An 18,924-nucleotide genomic window follows, 5' to 3' on the forward strand; every position below is an offset into this window, starting at 1 on the left:
TGCCTTTTTCTTGGGCCTTACTGTTGTGATCTTTCTTTAGAACAGTTCTGATATACCCTTTGGAAGCCTGGCCTGTGTGGACGTTGTCTGTGCCAAATTACAACACAGAACAAGGGACTGTTCTGTTTCATTTACTGAGAATAGTGCTTAATAAGTACTATTTGACAACATGCTGAATTAAGGGAATGTTATAAGGATGTTTCACAAAGGAAAGTGGGTAAAACATCTGATGTTTACAAGTTCTATTTATATGTAACGATAGCAGTATAAAGCCATGCTTAAAACTTTATTTTTAAAATTTTATTCAATACCTATGAATATGTATGCTGAGAGAAAATGATGTTATCTGGTTCCAAATATATACCACATCTTGATACAGTTGATGCTATTTCAGAATCCAATTTTTTGCCTTGTTGGTTTGAAATTATCAGGCCCTGGTTATTTGATTTATATTAACCAAATTCATGCAATGCTGATTTATAACATGGGACCCATTCACGATTATTTCCTTTTCTCAGATTTGACTTTGATCTTATCCTAGTATCTTATCTTAGTTTGTAATCTTCAGTAATTACGGTTTTTTTCCTAAAAATGGAATCCCAAGTGGAAATTACACTGTTTATAGGTTTACATATCTACGCATAGACAAATATAATAAAGGTCAGTGAGATTTCATGTCGGAAGGGAAAAATAACTGTCAAAATTTTTATAGTACTTCTATTTATATTTCAGTGTCACAAGCTAAGTATCTCAAGTTTAATTTATTACACATTTTAGCATATGAGAGTACTACCGTGGGACATTCAAATGTTGTTCTCCTAATTTATAAATAGACATCTATAGTCAGGTACAGTCTATGAAATCATTAACATGTGTTGAAATGTAAAATAGTATAATTTGTGATTTTTTTTTTCTAGTTAGGCTTTTCACTTAAATATGCTTTAAAGAAAAGATTGGGTTTAGGAGCACTTGGGTGGCTCAGTCAGTTAAGTGTCTGCCTTCAGCTCAGGTCATGATCTTGGGGTTCTGGGATTGAGCCTGGGAGTCTGCTTGTCCCACTCTCCCTCCCCTCTGCTCATGCTCTCTCTCTTGGTCTCAAATAAATAAATAAAGTCTTAAAAAAATTCTGTCAAAGAAAAAAAGATAGGGATTAGATGGTTCCCTAATGCCTCTTGAATTGAAGCCTTGAAGATTGTAGTCTTCACTGACATCAAGCTTGTGTGAGACCTATAGTCTGTATGAATATATGGATAAGTAGCAATTTGTGTTACACAGTTTTGGCTGTTTATATATACTTGTGACCTTATTTTATTTTATTTATTATTATTTTTAAAGATTTTATTTATTTATTAGAGAGAGAGAGAGAGAGAGAGCGAGAGGGCTCGCGCTTAAGCAGGGGGAGGGGCAGAGAGACAAGCGGAATCCCCGCTGAGCATGGAGCCTGTCTCAGGGCTTAATCCCAGGACCCCGAGATCATGACCTGAGCCAGAGTTAGATGCTCAACCTACTGAGCCACCCAAGCACCCCACTTGTGACCTTATTTTAAAGAGATATTTATATTTTATCACTGGCAGTAGAGCCTAGGGAAAAACCTGAATTTTTGCATATTCAAGTAATACCTGCTTTTCCTTTCTTTTCCTTACTTAGGAGCTAGTGCAGTTCTAATGAGCAGAGCAAGTGCCAGAGTAAAAAAAAAAGAGAGAGAGAGAGGGATCTAAAGTATTAGGATAATTAGGATGAGTTCATAATGCTAAAAAAAAAAAAAGATGCAGTGTAAACTAATACTTTACCTTTCATTTTATTCATATACGGCAATCATATGGCATTTATGATTCACATAATGCATTCATCATGTTCTGATTTCATCCTCACAACAATTTATGAAGCAGGCAGCATTCTTTGCATTTCAGTATGAAAACCACCTTCAAGGCTATTGTGAGTTGACGGGGATCATGCAGCTAGGGTGGGAGGATTCAGACTCCGTTTTCAGACTTCAAGACCAGTTGTCTGTCTGTCTGTTGTTTCACAGGGTACATCTAAGCTGGATTTGCTTTAAAAACTACACTGAGATACACAGTGTAGGTGAACTACATACGTGCTTGCGTGAAATCTGAGCATCACATTTGTGAAATAGGCAACGTAGTTTTCCTTTACATCGGGCATACTGGGATAGAGTGGTTGAAGACAAAAGCAGGAAGCGGGCTGCTAGTCTTCTGTTGCCACCAGCTGATCGGGGACCTTGTGTACATTTCCTCAATTAGGAAGTGAAGGCAATTGGCCATTAGGTTCTCCAGACTCCTTTCTAGTTCTAAAATTTTCTGATTCCAAATTTAATTATTACTCTTCCATTCAGAATTTTAAAAAAATTTTTAAAAATTACTTGCCTCACATGATGAGCCCATGTTTTTGCATTAAGTCTCTCCTAACAGTCTATGCCAGGAATTGATAAACTTTGAACTTTGGAGAGTGTAGCAACAGAATCCCTTTGTGGTGACTCGGAGAAGATTTTTCGCATATCAAATTCTGTTCGGTAGGTAATAGTGTCACATGGTGAGAGCACTCATCCTGAATTTGAAGAGTGGAAAATGACAACAGAATGCCAGTTACACAGGAGTTCATTCAGCAAATGTAAATCGAGCAGCAGTATTAAGTACTTGGGTTGCCAAGACCTTGAGCTCCCAGCTTAGCAGGAAGGCAGACACACAAATATGAAATGTATAAAATGTGAGTGTAACTAGAAGGACCCTGGGACACCTGGGTGGCTCAGTCAGCTAAGCATCTGCCTTCAGCTCACGTCATCATCCCAGGGTCCTGGGATCAAGCCCCACATCAGACTGCCTGCTCAGTGGGGAGCCTGCTTCTTCCTCTCTGTCTGCCCCTCCCCCCTGTTTGTGCGCACTCTCTCTCTCAAAATAAATTAATAAAGTATTTTTTTTTTAAAAAAAGGACCCTGGGAAAGATGTGTACAGAGTGCCAAGAGAGTATAAGAAACAGTGGCATCTGTGGAGTGGAAAATAGAAGAGATGTAACAGCCAAGACTTCACCTAGAAAGGGGTTTTACCAGAAAGGATCGTAGACCCATTTTAGGTAAACGGAGGCATGTACTGAGGAGAAGAAGCTGTAAGGAGACGGCTGCAGAGAATTTCTGGTAGTTCTGTTTGTGTCATACGTTAGAGGAGGATGACATGCTGGAGAGGTAATCTTAGCGAGCTTGGGAAAGTCTTGTATGGACTTGAGACTATCGTAGGCATTAAGGAGACATTTTAAGAAAGTAAGGAAAAGTGGATCTCTTACAAAGATGGCAGAAGAGGCAGTGTTAGACTCTGAAATTTCTGGTTTGCACATTGTGGGGGAAGGTTATTCTAGGCAACAAGATAAGCGTGAGGAAAAAATCCGTGGAGACCCAAGATAGATAGCACATGGGATCGTGCTGTTCATCTGTAGGCCCTTCTGCAGCCCTTCCAGACCTCAGACTTTCCCAGTGTAATTGCTGTGGAAGCTCAGGAAGGGTTTCATACTGTATCCCATGGAGTTTGGGGTTTTTTTCCTCTGAGCAGTGAAGAACTGAAGCAAGTAATAATGACAGCAGATTTGCTTTTGGAAGACTCTAATGGCAGCAAAATGGAAGCTAGATGAGAGGGCTCAGAATCTTGACAGAGACCCTCACAGTATTCCAACTGAGGGCCGTGGGAGCGTATGTTAAGCCAAGAGCAGAAGGGTAGTAGATAGAGAAGGGGATGGAGCTGAGAGAGACTGAGTTCCAGTAATGACGACAGTAGCGTTAGCTGAGATAGTTACTGAGTATACCAGATGTCTGGTGTAAGTTCTTGATAGTTACTAACTCATTTAATCCTCACAACAGCCCTGTGAAGTAAGCACTAGTACTATTATTACCTGCATTTTACAGATGAAGCACAGAGACATTAAATAACTTGATGGGTTACACAGCCAGTAAGTGGCAGTTTGGGAATGTGAGCTAAGGCTATCTGTGTCTAGAGTCCACACTTTGAGTAACTACATTCTGTTGCCTCTGAATCAGTAAGCATCTCTAAGATGTGGGGAGGAGTTAGATGTAGGTGACGAGGGGAGAAGAGTCATTGATGATGGATGCTTGGTTGACAAAGAGGGTAGAGATACCACTTACAGAGATATGAGGAGCAGGGAGACGCTTTTGGAGGAATTATAATAATTTGGGGATAATACTGAGTTTCCAGGTTCTTGTGGGGATTTCAGCTGGTGATATGTAGAAGGCAATTGGATATACCACTAACCCTTAAACAATGTGGGCCTTAGGGGTACCAATCCCCTGTGCAGTCAAAACACCTCATATAGCATTTGACTACTCAAAAACTTAGCTACTAATAGCCCACTATTGACTGGAAGCCTTACTAATAACATAAATAGGTGACTAACACATATTTTATATGTGTATTATTTACTGTATTTTTATAATAAAGTAACCTAAAGAAAAGTAAGTGTTATTAAGAAAATCCTAAGGAAAATACATTCACAGTACTGTAAGAAATCCCCATACATGTGGACCTGCACAGTTCAGACCCATGTTGTTCATCTGGACCTGGAGCCCAGGATGGGTCTGTGCTTGACGGTGATGTGCAACTCTAAGTACAGTTGGTATCAGGACAAACTAGTCATACTTACCCTCTCTCTGAAGGACTGGGTAGAACTTTATGCCCTTCCTCTGCATAGGTACATGCAACACACATGCTGGGGAGGGAACTCTTGCATCAGCATGAGTGGGAAGAGTCTAAGGAGCCCCAGGGCTGCCAGAGTTTCTGTAATGAAGACATCTCCACAGTACATAACATGCATGTTTGTGAAAGCAGGATGATTAAAAAGTAGCAGCTCTCTTGCATCCAGCTTTGGATTCCATCTTTACAATTAAAATAGAAATGTTCTTTACAAGCCTTTTTCCAAGAGTGTGTGGCTTCCTGGTGGTCCTTTGAATGAATGAGCAAGTTGGTGGGTTTAACCCCAGCCAGGGTGACGGGATCAGGAACGTGGAATCCAAAGAGTAGAGGAATCCACAGGAGCCAGTGCCCACCGGTAGTGGGATGCATCATCCCAGGAGGCAGAGATGCCCAGGAGTTTAAACGGAAGTACATGTTTCCTCTCATGTCAGTGGCAAGCAAAGAAGAGCTCCCTGTTTTCTTTTCCCCTCTAATCTAAGGTTTAAAAATACAATCAAAAGAACATAGCAAAGAAGTATGGAGACCTAAGCATCGTATATAGAGTAATAATTTTGAAATGATCTAAAGCTTTGACAGTTATATTCAGTTAACTTTAAAAAACCTAGTGAAATCTTTGGAAATTACATAAAATTCTATTCTTAAGTATGGACTAATATGTTTTTGCTACATTCATTTTTCATTGAAATTTATCTGATTGTAAGATTCTACTTACCTCAAGTCTAAGTGATCTTTTGGCCCTTCCACTCACCTTGGTCAAGGTAACAACTGTTTTCATATCCTAATATCTCAAAGTATAAGTTGATTTTGATTGCTTTTAGCCATAAAATCACTTTGGAAGTTACTGTTTAAACACAAAGTCTATCCATGATACTCTTGACTCAAATTCTGTATCTGCTCTCTACTGGAGTAAGTAGCTTCTTTTCGGTCTTACCTTCTGTGGTAGACAGGATTCTGAGATGGCCCCTTGATCTCCATGCCCTGGTGTTACACGAGATTATGTCATGTTATATGGCACTGGGCATTTTGCAGACGTATTTAAGGTCCCCAATCAGTTAACTTTAAGATAGAGAGATTACCCTTGGAGAACCCAACCTAATCAGACAAGCCCTTCAAAACTGAGAGTTTTCTCTGGCCAGTTACAGGAGCGAGGTCAGAGATACTCAGGGCAGGACAGGGATTCAAGGTGAGACAGGTTTTTCCATTGCTCAGAAAAGGAGGTAGCCACCAGGCAAGGACCTGTGTGCGCCCTTTAGGAACTGAGGTCAGTCTCCAGTCAATAGCCAGCAAAAAAAGGACTTCAGTTTTACAACTGCAGCTGAATTCTACCAACAACACATGAGCTTCGATGAGGACCCCGAGCTCCAGGTGAGAACCTGGACAGCCAACAGCTTGATTTCAACCTGAACAGAGAACCCAGCCATGCATGCCAGATTTCTGTGCTATTTTTAAGCTGCTAAGTTTGTGGTAATTTGTTATATAGCAAGAGAAAACTAATACACTGTCCCTTGCTGCATTTCTCTCTACTAATGCTGATCATTGGTCTTCAGAGTTGCAGTGTTAGCATCTCTAAAGCTTGCAGTAGTATGTTTTCCATTTGTTGCCTTAATAGCCACTATTGCATTGTACTAAGGAGACTCCCAATTTCTTTCCTCCTCTTCTAACACCTTGAGTCCAGGGGCACCTGGGTGGCACAGTTGGTTAAACATCTGATTCTTGGTTTCGGCTGGGTCATGATCTCAGGGTTGTGGGATCGAACTCCTCCATCAGGCTCCACACTCAGTGGGGAGTCTACTTCTCTCCCTCTGCCTCCCCCGCCAACCCCTGCTCATGTGAGTGCACACTCTCACTCCCTCTCACTCTCGAATAAGTAAATAATCTTAAATAAAATAAAACCCTGAGCCCAATCTTACTGGTTCTTTCTTACTATGATTCTCAGTATAGGTTTCATCCTGTCGGGGGGAGGTAGGGAAGGCCTTAATCTCTCCATTTTTATACTGTTAAAGTGTCATGCTTAAAGTTTCCATTCCTTTTCACTTTTGTGATTTAATTCTTGGTGATGTTATATCATACTGTAGCTGTTTCTCACGTTATCCATTGGACTGTGTCTGCTGTTCCCATTTCATGGGTTGAAAACAAGCAAAAGAGCGGTACGTGGTTATCCCATAGCAGAGGTGGGATGGGGACTGAGAACAGACAGAGATGTATGAGATGTGCTGGTGGGTGTTCAGAGTACCCAGTAACAAGGAGCAGTTGAGGAATCATGGACATTGAAGTCCCGCTAGTGAAATCTGTAAGCATGCCAAGAAGAAAGTGTCTCAATATGACTGTCTCACGTCAAGGGAAAAGAACGCATTCTGTGTGTGTGATTGTTCTATTTTTGTCTCCTTGGTTTTATTTGGACCCTTTACCTAGTATTTCTCTTGGATCTAGAAAAAAGCATATTGAAATGGAAGGAAATAGTCTCTCTTTTTATTAAGTAATGAAATAATATCCTGGACACTGGATGGTCCACTGAATAATTTGTAAAATGATTTCCTTATTTCTTAGATCTGGAAGGGAGAAGGGGATGGCGTAGCAAGCTTTTTATATTCGTTTTTAATGTATGCACATTATTCAGGTAAACTAATTAGGTTTGCCCTTGTCTGAGAAAAATCTAATATCTTTATAGATGCTTAAATAGATTCTAATTATCAGTCTATCTGGGCAAGCTTAGAATACTTTGAGTTCATTTGGTTACATTCACATAGTGACTCACCATCAGACCCTGGTTGGGGACCCACATTTATTGAGTCAGGCTGTGCTATCCCTTATTTGTCAATGTCTGTGAAAACTTTTAAAATGTCATTTAAATTTAACCTAATCTAAACTTTACAAATATAGAGCTTTTATCTATAATTGCCAATGTAATTTTGGTCCACTAAAATAGATTTTTTATTTTAAAAAGTATACGTACACATAATACACTTGAGAACTCTTGCCTCTGCTCAAGCCATTTAATATTCCATGTCTCAGATTTCGCATTTAGGAGATGGCCCTGTATACAGAGGAATCAATGTCAAGGTGGTTTTCTTTGTTATATTTTGCCTTGGAAAATTGTATTAATAATTTATCTTTAAGCAATATAGTTGGTTAGGGGATGTAAGTAACCACAGTACCAATTTAATTAATGATGTCTTCCGGTCAGTAGCTGTAAACTACTGGTGTTTGGGGTTTTGGGTTTTTTTAGATTTTTGGAAAGAACAGATGGTTTTTTACTTTGTTTTCCAGTTCTATTTTAAGAAGTTGCACCTTCCTTTTCACACATGCTTCGCATTTCCTTTAGGCCTACTATATCTCTATAGACGTGTCTATAAAATTTGGTGATCTGATTTTTCTTAAGTATTTGTTTATTTCTAGTATTTTAGTATATGATGTTCTTTCATATTGAAGTTTTTTATTGTATGTATTTTGAAGTTATAGAGGCAAAGTTGTTGTCTGGCTTTTTGCCTTCAGGGCAGCCTACCTGGAAAAATTAAAAACTCAGGTGTTATTTGGTGTTTGCATTTTTCTTATTAACCCTCTTTTATGTGTACAGAGAATACTAAAACTCACTGTTTTTGTGTGTTGGTACTAGAAACATGAGATTTTCAGCAGTGGTGTATGTGTGAGTCTTTGTTTCTTTTTTTCAAAATCTTGTTTGGTTTTGTTTTTAAGGCTATGCAGGATTTTTAGAAATCTGCTTAATATGAGAAAATTCTAAAAATTGTCAAATACGTAATTCAAATATTTTTCTTAAGGATATATCTTCTGGGTTGTGACTTCGATGGCAGTGAATCATTTTTAAATTTAAGATTTTATTTATTTATTTATTTATTTATTTATTTATTTATTTATTTACCAGAGAGAGAGAGAGAGAGAGAGAGAGCACAAGCAGGGGGAGTGGCAGGCACAGGGAGAAGTAGGCTCCCTGCTGAGCAAGGAGACCAGTGTGGGGCTTGATCCCAGGACCCTGGGATCATGACCTGAGCCGAAGGCAGACGCTTAACCGACTGAGCCACCCAGGCATCCCGAATCATTTTTAAGTGTAATTCTTTAGTATTTTATGTTTGTTTTATTTGTCACATAATAAAGTTCCAGGGGATCTAGATCAAATTTGAAACTAAAAATAACAATGAAAATCCCATAACTTGACCTGTGGCTCAGTTTATCCTCTTGACATAAAATTGTTGGCTTTAACATAACATTTGCACCTGGTGAATATTACCCCTTTATTTTATTGAAATAGAAGTGAAGCGTAAAGTGCAAATCATTGCACGTTATATTTTCTTATTGGACAAAAAAACCTGTAGTATGTACCTGAGTCAGGCTAATAAGGGAGAGGACACTTATTGAAGAAGAAAATAAAACCGAAGTCCTATTTTTCATGAGCCTTTTATCTACAGGGTACTACTGTCCTGAGTTCTTTATATTTGTTCTCATTCAATCATTTCAACTTACTTACAGTATTATTACTATCATTGGAAATGTGAGAACACCCTGGCTCAAAGATTAAGTAATTTGCTCGTGGTCATATAGTTAATAAATATTAGAACCGCAGTTACCTAAATCTGGCTCCAAACTGTAGGTTATTTCTGAGATTTCACACTGCCTCCCACCTAACTTATGGAGTCATTATATATTCATTTGAAGAAGTGGAAACAGAGCCTGGGGGCAGGAATGGGAGAGCCTAGAAATGTGCCTGGTGATTTGACCTTTGCCCTCTGTCAGGTAGCTTGACATGCCTGCTTCTCTGGTTCTCTCAGTCCTCCCGGTCTCTGAGGGCCTTATTTGGTGGGTACACCTCCTCCTCACACCATGTGAGAAGTACATACCTCATACCAACCAAATGCATCATCTTATGCACTGCCCAACACTGGAGGGCGTACTGGAGGGCACGCTGGATGTGTCAGATTCATTGAGAGAGGAATGCCTATTACCGTCCTTTATGGATGGCCAAAGAGTAATTTTCTTGTGTCGGCTTTCCGATGTAAATCTGAGTCCCCTTCTTCACCTGCCAGAAATGTGATTCCATGGTATTTGCCAGGCACCGTGCTAGGCTTCGTATATTTTAAACGTTTGTAGAAATACTGATAGTACAATTGCTCACCTGTTTTTCCAAAAACCACTTGGCAAAGAATTCTTATCTTTTAAATATTAGGTTCAGTTCACTATTTCAGAGCATAACATTTCAGATTTGACTTAAGTAGGCATACTTCTGTTTCATACAGCAGGGATCTATCATTCCCAGTCAATCTGCTGACAAAGGAGTCTTTTGTCCAAGGGTTCATTTGAAAAGAGGTAATAATATATCCCTGATCTCTCTCTCTCTCTCTCTCATTTTAAACATCTTTCTCTTTTGTTTCATGCATTCCTTTTTGCTTAGATTTCACTGTGAAGTTCTTTCACGACATTACCACTTAGTACTTTGTCTAAATTAATCTCTACTTCCTTTTCTTCTTGTTGGGATAAAGTGTAAAAATACGACAATCCTTTCACATGCTTAGAACCCAGACTACAGTCTTTGGGCCTTTGAATAGAATATTCATCTAAAGAGGGGATCTTAGGCAATGTAGATTTCTGGATGTTTGTTTAGGGTAGGAAGAGATCAATATGAGATACTGAAAAAATAGCCTTTTCTAAATACTCTTTCCTTGAAATGTTTAAATGTTAACTAAGATCTGAGAGCTTGATTTATACTTAGATGTATTTGATGTGAATGCTCACCAATTTCTACCCAAGATTCTTCATTCATAAAGCATTTATTATGCACCTGGTCTATGCCCAGCAGTCCTCTGGAATGCAAACATGATCTAGTTGGGGAGACGAGAAGGTTCCTTAGTCGTTCCAAGCATAGCACTCAGGTGAAAATAGGTGCTATGGGGATTTATTTATTTTTTTAAAAAAAACAAACTCTGGCCAGTTTTATTAAAGAAAAATTTTGTGTGTTTTACTTCTCACCAGTCTGTTCTGGCATGCTTCTAATGATAACAGAATTACCTGGATCAATGATAGCTGGTGTGCATACTCAGTAGTATTTCCCACATGCCCAATTCAGTATTATTGCCACTGTAGTGATGACCATCAGTTTTGGCCAGCATGGCAGAGTATTCTATTTCAGATGTCCTAAAGGCTGTGCAGTTGTTCGCAAGGATGACCAGTTTCACTTTGCCGTGTCTGATCATTTTCAGAGTCTGCTTGTATCCCAGCATGTACTTTCCACTGTTGGTGACATGCTGGAGCCTAGAGTTGATCCACTCCAGCGACTTTTTCGTCATCTTTGTGGCCACCACCATCTTCCTGCCTTAGGTTCAGGATGGCGCCCACTGAGAGCAGCCGCCAAGATGGCCAGGAGCGAGAGAGGAAAGAGCTGCTATGGGGATTTAAGGACTTCCTTAGCATCTGTTTTATCTTTCTAAACTTTTGATACTTTTAGTCAGTAAAGGAACTAGAAACCACTTTTAGATTAGTCAACCTGCTATGACAGCACATATTTGTTTTAACTTAATCAGAATATTTTCCAAAAATAAAAATATCCCAGAGGCTTCAAAGGGAAGAAAACCTCCCTGATTGAGTTGGCATATTATAGATTCCGCTTCAAAGAATTAAGTTGCTTTCTTTTACGTTCTTACACATTTTCAGAATACAGGCAGCTACTAAGCATGGATACTAGAGTTGCTATGCTGCCAGTTCATAGCCAAAGTGAGATACAAGAGGGAGGAATGGAGAGTTAGTTCCTGGATCTTTATTCTTAGTAATGGTCAAATGGATGCATAACTGGAAGGCTGTGGAGTGACTTCCTTTCTATGGTACCATGCCCATGATATCGCTGAAGTACTATAATGCTGACATTACTTCTCCTACTGATGGTAAATTCTAGGAAAGTTGTTTCATCTGTATTCCTCATAATGTTTTTTGGCCATTAATCTAAATACATTGTTTTTCTGTTTGCATTAGAGATACTTGATATCACCCCATCTAGAGCCATGAGCCTGATTTGGTTTCATAAATAATTTAGAGCCAAAGCTCATCATATATGTTAATTTAACCATGCAAATGTGAGCAAACATATAACGCCTACCTGTAATTAGATACAAATGAAGAGTTCTATTAAATGTGTGATAATATTTTTAGTGATTTTTTGAGTAATAATCTGGTCTTTATGAAGTAGACTTGGGTTGGTTATATAGCTTCTACAATCACAGACTATTTGGGAAGCTTGAAGTAAATTACCAGAAGCATAATATTGAGGAATGCTATTCCTCTAAATTTTGTGGCATTATTTTGAAGTAAAAAAAAGATACCAGACATTGCTCAGATTTTAAAACCAGGAGCCAGGCTTAGACAGTACTTCCTTACGTAGACACCTTTAATACTATTGGTTTTTTAAAAAAATCAAAAATTCTTTTCCTTTTTGAACCTAGTTGATATATTTTGATTGAATAATGCAGGCACCACAATTCTTACTTTATTCTATATTCCTGTATCATGTTAACCTGAGTTTGGTTTGAAGTTACGGAGACCTAAAGGCAAAGACCACAGGTTGGCATGTTGCCCAAGATGGCAAAGACCAGGTTTCTTTTCAGTTGTTGCTATGTCTTGGACTCAGTTCTGGTCCTAAGTTCCCCTCAAAGTCCAAGATGGTCACTACCATTCCACCTCCAATAATCACATCCACATTCCATCTATCAGGAAGAATAAAGATGGAAAAGAGGGGACATCCTCTCCCAAACATACATCTTGGTTGCCACTTTGTTCAGTGTTGTGCTGGGGACTCTAGCGAGGGGCATTAAGGCAAGAAAAACAAAAGAAAATATGGCATCCAGACTGGAGAGGAAGAAGTAAAACTATTTCTGTTTGCAGATGACATGAACTTGTATATAGAAAACCCTAAGGAATCTACAAAAAACAAGCCAAAACTGTTAAACTAATGAACAAGTTCAGTAAGATTTCAGGCTATGAAAGATCAATATATAGAAATCAGTTGTGCTTCTCTACACTAGCAATGAACACTCCAAAAATGAAATTTAAAAACAGTTCTATTTGCACTACCATCAAAAGGAATAAAATGCTTAGGAATAAATTTAACAAAAGAAGAACAAGCCTTGCACACTGAAAACTACAAAACCTCATTGAAATAAAGATCTCAATAAATGCAAAGACATTCCATGTTCATGGATCAGAAGAGTTAATATTGTTAAGATGACAGTCCTCCCCAAATTGATACATAGGTTGCACACAGTCACTGTCATCGAAATATCCTAGCTTGCTCTTTGTGGGGCAAAAATTGACAAGCTGATGCATAAAGCTCATACGGAAATGCAAGAGACCCAGAAAAACCACAACAATCTTGAATAACAAAGTTGGAAGACTCACATTCCCAACTCCAAAACTTATTACAAAGCTACAATAATTAAGAAATTGTGGTACTGGCATAAGGATAGAAATATCCATACACTTAAGGTGAAATAAACCCTTACATTTGAAATAAATCCTTACACTTACTGTCAGTTGATTTTCGACAAAGAGGCAAGACAGTTCACCTGGTGCTCAGACAATTGGATATCCACATTCAAAGGAATGAAGCTGGACCCCTACTCACAGCATGCACAAAAATTAACTCAAAATGGGTCACAAACCTAAATGTAAGAACTAGAAACTATAAAATGTAGACACAAATCTTCATGATGCTAGGTTAGGCAACAGTTTTTCACATATGACACCAAAAACACAAATGACAAAAAATGAATTTGACTTCAAAATTTAAAAATTTTGTGGTTCAAAGGACACTATCAAGAAAGTGGAAGAACAGTCCCTGTAATGAGAGGAAATGTTTGCAAATCATATATCTGATAAGAAACTTGCATTCAGAACATACAGAAAACTGTTACAATTCAACAATAAAGACAACCAAATTTAACTGGGCAAAGGATCTGAATAAACATTTCTCCAAAAAAGATAATAGGAATGGGCAATAAGCACATGAAAGGAGGCTCAGCATCACTCATCATTTGGTAACTACAAATCAGAACCACAGTGAGGCATACTTCACACCATTACTACAACTATAACTAAAAAGATGGATAATAACAAGTGTTGGAGAGGATATGGAAAAATTGGAACCCCTGTTCATGTAAAATGGTGGCAGCCAATTTGAAAACAATCTGGGAGGGCGCCTGAGTGGCTCAGTTAGTTGGGCGACTGCCTTCGGCTCAGGTCATGATCCTGGAGTCCCTGGATCGAGTCCTTCATCGGGCTCCCTGCTAGGTGGGGAGTCTGCTTCTCCCTCTGCCCCTCCCCCCCTCATGTGCTCTCTCTCTCATTCCCTCTCTAAAATAAATAAATAAAATCTTTAAAAAAGAAAACAATCTGGGAGTTCTCAAAAAGTTAAATGTAGAGTTCCCATGTGACCTAGCAGTTCCACTCCTAGGTATATTTCCAAGAGAAATGAAAACAAATGTCCCCAGAAAAACTTGTACACACATGTCCATTATCAGCAGCATGTCCATCCTCTGATGAATGGGTAAATAAAACATGGTATAATATCCATACACTCAAATATTATTTGTCCAAAAGGGAATGAAGTGCTGATCCACACTACAATGTAGATCAATCTTGAAAACATTATGCTAAGAAGCTGGACACAAAAGGTCACATATTTTATAATTCCATTTATATGCAGTGTCCAGAATGGGCAAATTTATAGACACAGGGATTAGATTAGTGGTTGCCTCAGGCTGGGGTGAGAAGTAGGGTGAGGACTGCTAATGGGTAAGAGGTTTCTTTGGGATGATAGAAATGTTCTATAATTAGACTGTAGTGTTTGTACAACTCTGTGACTACACTAACTATTGAATTGTAAATTTTAATCACGAATTTCTGGTATATGAAAGGTATTTTTAGAAAGTAAATCTTGGAGGTGGCACATACTACTATATCCTGTTGGCTATAACTTAGTTACACTGTTATACCTTCTTGGGGGTAGGAATAGTGAAGGTGGGAACAGTGTTCTGTATTCTGGGCAGCCATGTGCTCAGCTAACATAAGGGGACTATGACGGAGGCCAAGGAGTGAGTGAGATACTGGTGTACATCTAGTAATTTCTGCCACCTTCTAGTTAAAAGTGAATCATAACAGAACTGCTGCAAGTTACTGTCGTTAAGTCAACAGTCATTCTTGATGAAGAGCTTCCCATTAGTTTGAAATAATAACCTGGTTTTTAAAAAAGGTTTAAATACAAAGAGAGGTTTGAGAAAACAGAGTGGCCCTCATTCTTTATTGCAAAATAGAAGACAAAGAGGAACAAAACCTTTAATTTCAGCTGATAGCTCAATGTGTCAATTTGTGGGGTCTCAACAGTGAAAAATGACCATGTCAAATAATCATCAGTGATGCTTTATTGATACCAGCTGGGTGTATGAGCCTGGTCTGGTAAGAAGACGAGAAAAGTCCCTGGCACCCAAGAATGTCACAGTCTGATTGGAGAAATACAATGTATATGCATAAAATGTTAAATAACAGGATAATTTATAGTTACTGCAAAATGTAAAAAAGCAGAGAGTAAATGCTATGCAAGTTTGATTAGCCTGAGAAAATCCCGTAACCTGAGGTGTCCGAGGACAATAAGAGTAGTAATACTTTTGGAGAGCTTACTATGTGTCAGATGCTTTGGAAGCACCTGCTAAATGTGATCTTGCCCCCTTCTCACACTAAGTGCAAGAACGGAGTCTCCTGGTAAATGGTGTCTCTCCAGGGCCCGTGCTCTTAACTGCCTCAGTTGTGCTCTGAACCCAGGCTGCACAATAGGATGCCCGAGGAGATTTCAGGACACTACAGGTTTCTGGATCCCATTCTCAGAGATTCTGATTTCAGTGGTCTAGTGTGTGCCCTTACCCTCCCCACCACTGGGGGGTTTTCTTTGTTTTTTTTTTTTTTTTTACAAGTCCCCAGAGGATTACAGTGACTGTTCAGCCTGGGGTCGGAACCACTGTGTTCCTTGGAGCTGTAAGTTCCTCCCCTAACACATGAGGGGTGATCAGCCCCTGAAGAAGGTAGGGCAGGACTAGAGACAGTAGATAACAGTCTCATTTTAGAAGTGGTTAGAACTGGACAACAGCTAAGCTCAGGTAATGCTGTTTTCTACTGTTCCACGCCCTTCTACCCACCGAGGCTTTTCTCTGTTCCACAAGATACGGCTTAGTGATCACAGGATGCCATCACCTAGAAATGGACTGTCCTGTTGAAGTGGATGAAAGTAGAGATGCAGGTGCGCATATCATTGGAGGATCACGCTAGTGCTCGATATTTGGAGCAGGGGAATGTTATAGGTGACTCTTCGGTTGCTAAAATTATTCCTTGTGTCTGCCCAGAAGTAGGACATTCCTTTTCCTTTGCATTCATGGTGTCTGTGCCAGAAGCTTTGTTTTTTATTTACTATGCTTTTTGGGAAGCTCTTAATCAAGTGGTTTTAAGATGCCTTTATTTGATTGAAAGCCTATGTCTGATCCTTCCTCTCCTGTCCTTCCCTTTCTTCTAATACTTCTACCATTAGACTAAAGGCAGTTTATTCTCTGTTTATTCTCTTCTTCCTAGAGCTTTCTTTTCCACTGGCAAAATTTTGGTTTGTTTTCAGTTTCCATTGATTTCAAAATTATGACCTGTGCTTTCATGGTTTCCTATAACCACATCCTGCCTGACCACTTTATAATTTCTGTATCTTAATTAGTTGCTAATTAGTTCATTCTTTTAGGATTTTCCTCACCTTCTATTACTTCCTTTTTAGAACACCTTACTGCTTTTTCATTGCAGACAACATTTTAATTTCATGGTTTCATGATCACTCTTCCACGGTCTTAGAGCAATTTGCTATGACATCATTTCTTGCCCTCTTTTACCTCCCCAGTCCCCATATCCTTTCTTTCTTTACCATGTCATTGGGATTGTAGTTCTTTGAGATAAAGAAATAGTATGATAGTGCCATGTTCTCTTCTCACAATAAATACACTGACCCTGAAGATGCTAACTAAGTAGCATTTAATTATATCCCTCAGCTTATGGGATAAAATGTAACTAAAAGAACGAGGAAAGGAATTTTTAGGGGAAGCTACCTTGGCAAATTCAAGCTTGTATTTATGAAGAGTACTTAGAAGGAATAGCCTCTGTAACAAAACCTTTGTGATCACTATAATCAGGAGGCTTTGCTGGTGTTGAAGATCATGCATATAGATGTTTTAGTTAATGGAGTCTAATTACTGAAACAAAAAAGGAAAACCACAACACAGCACTGGCATAATATCACATCAAAACGTATTTCTCCCATCCCAGCTCAGTGGGTCGTGAGGGCACCGACGGGCGGTTGGTGCCGCTGTGTATTGATCAAGGGACCCAAACTGTTGGCAGCTGTGCTGTCTTCCTGGGAATCAGTATTCAGCCCTTGCCCGACAAAAGAGCGAGAGGATGGTTTGTGGGCATTTTTCATGGGTAAGGACAGGAAGTGGGAAATGGCATTTCTGCTCACTGAAGGTATTTTTTTAAAAATGGAGTGGGGAGAGGGGATTGGAAGAAGGTGGTCAGAAGGTACAAACTTCGAGTTAGAAGATAAAATGGGGCACCTGGGTTGCTCAGTCATTAAGCATCTGCCTTCGGCTCAGGGCGTGATTCCAGGGGCCTGGGATCGAGTCCCACATCGGGCTGCCCGCTCCGCGGGAAGCCTGCTTCTCCCTCTCCGACTCCCCCTGCTTGTGTTCCCTCTTTCTCTCGCTGTGTCTCTCTCTGTCAAATAAATAAATTAAAAAATTCTTAAAAAGATAAGTGCTAGGGATGTGATGTATTGACATGATGACTACAGTTAACACTTGCTGTGTGATGTACAGGGAAGTTGTTGAGATAGCAGATCCTAAGAGTTCTCATCACAAGAAGAAATGGGTTTTTTTTCTTCCTTTTATTGTATCTAAACCTAGTATGTGGTTGTTTCATGATATATGTAAGTCAAACCATCATGCTGGACACCTTAAACTTAAACAGTGATATATGTCAATTATTTTTCAATAAAACTGAAAAAAAAAGTCTTAAGTTGAAAGAGAAATGAGTGGTTTGCATATGTCACTGACTCAGTAGGGTTCCTATGTACATGAAAGGGATTGTAGGATCAAGTAAACACGTAATTAAAATTAAACAACTCTATTAACAATGAGGAAGTAAAATACAGTGTTGTCACTTGACCAGCTTTCTTTTTAACATTGGTAAAATAAAACAATGCACAACTGTTAAATTAGATTTGTAGTAAGTAGTAACAGATAACATAAAACTTATTCATTACTCATTGTTGATAAATTTAGTTACAACATTAGGAGCAGTTTATATCCATAACAGATAAAAACAATGCCAAGGTTAGTAAATCTGATTCTCATTACACATGTATTAACAAATCAGATTATTTCGATGGGGCCTCATTAATCAGTCAACAAATACATGAAACAAATACATGAGTATCCACCATGGACACGGTTCTCCTGGTGGGCTGAGAAGAAACCAAACTAAATGGGGATACTTTAAAGTCACACTTTAAAAAGAAAGATAATCAGCAATATGAGTTTATATATTTGCTATGCAAATTGGAAGACCAGGTATTCTGGAAGCTGAAAGGATTAAAAGTGCATGCCCTCTGTAGAGCTACAGCCCAAATTGTTGACTGAACCTGTTACTCTGGTGTGAAATGCCAACGGGAAGAACAAAGAGACACAAAAGTGGAAAATCAAAAACCCTTTAATATTTAATTGCCAAAATCACAACACAGCTTAGAGAATCATGCATTTGTTCTTTGTGACATGAGGATAGCAAAAAGAAAAAAAAAAAAACCGACTTACGTATGTGTCTGTGTTATCTGGATTCGGCCCAACCTTAATAGAAAACTCACCAGCAGTAAGCTTGCAGGTTTAATATCAAAACATTATAAATTGTCATCCAAGTACATCATACTTTATATTAAAAATAAAAAGCATTTAATAGAGATTTGGATTCTACTGTGACAGACATACAACTATGTGAACTGATTGAGACACATCCTAAGCAACCCATATAAAAGGCAGTATAGTTATGCACTAATTCAGTATATCCAAATGTGATAAATTTAATTACAACTTAAACAAAGCTAAAATAGTTACAAGCAGCATAAAAACGTAAGATTCAATGGGGGAAACTA

General features: G+C 38.8%; 1 protein-coding gene and 1 pseudogene across 1 annotated transcript in view; one reads left to right on the forward strand and one right to left on the reverse strand.

The window, feature by feature from the left end:
* The window catches only part of GAREM1 (GRB2 associated regulator of MAPK1 subtype 1), a 190,204-nt gene that overhangs the window by 48,109 nt on the left and 123,171 nt on the right, over window positions 1-18,924 (forward strand).
* Window positions 10,675-11,011, reverse strand: LOC114205061 (large ribosomal subunit protein eL30 pseudogene; annotated as a pseudogene).

The sequence above is a fragment of the Eumetopias jubatus genome, unplaced genomic scaffold, assembly GCF_037043125.1.
Source record: "Eumetopias jubatus isolate StellerSeaLion01/CBP00866 unplaced genomic scaffold, mEumJub1_p1.0 scaffold_16, whole genome shotgun sequence".
NCBI classification, from domain to species: domain Eukaryota; kingdom Metazoa; phylum Chordata; class Mammalia; order Carnivora; family Otariidae; genus Eumetopias; species Eumetopias jubatus.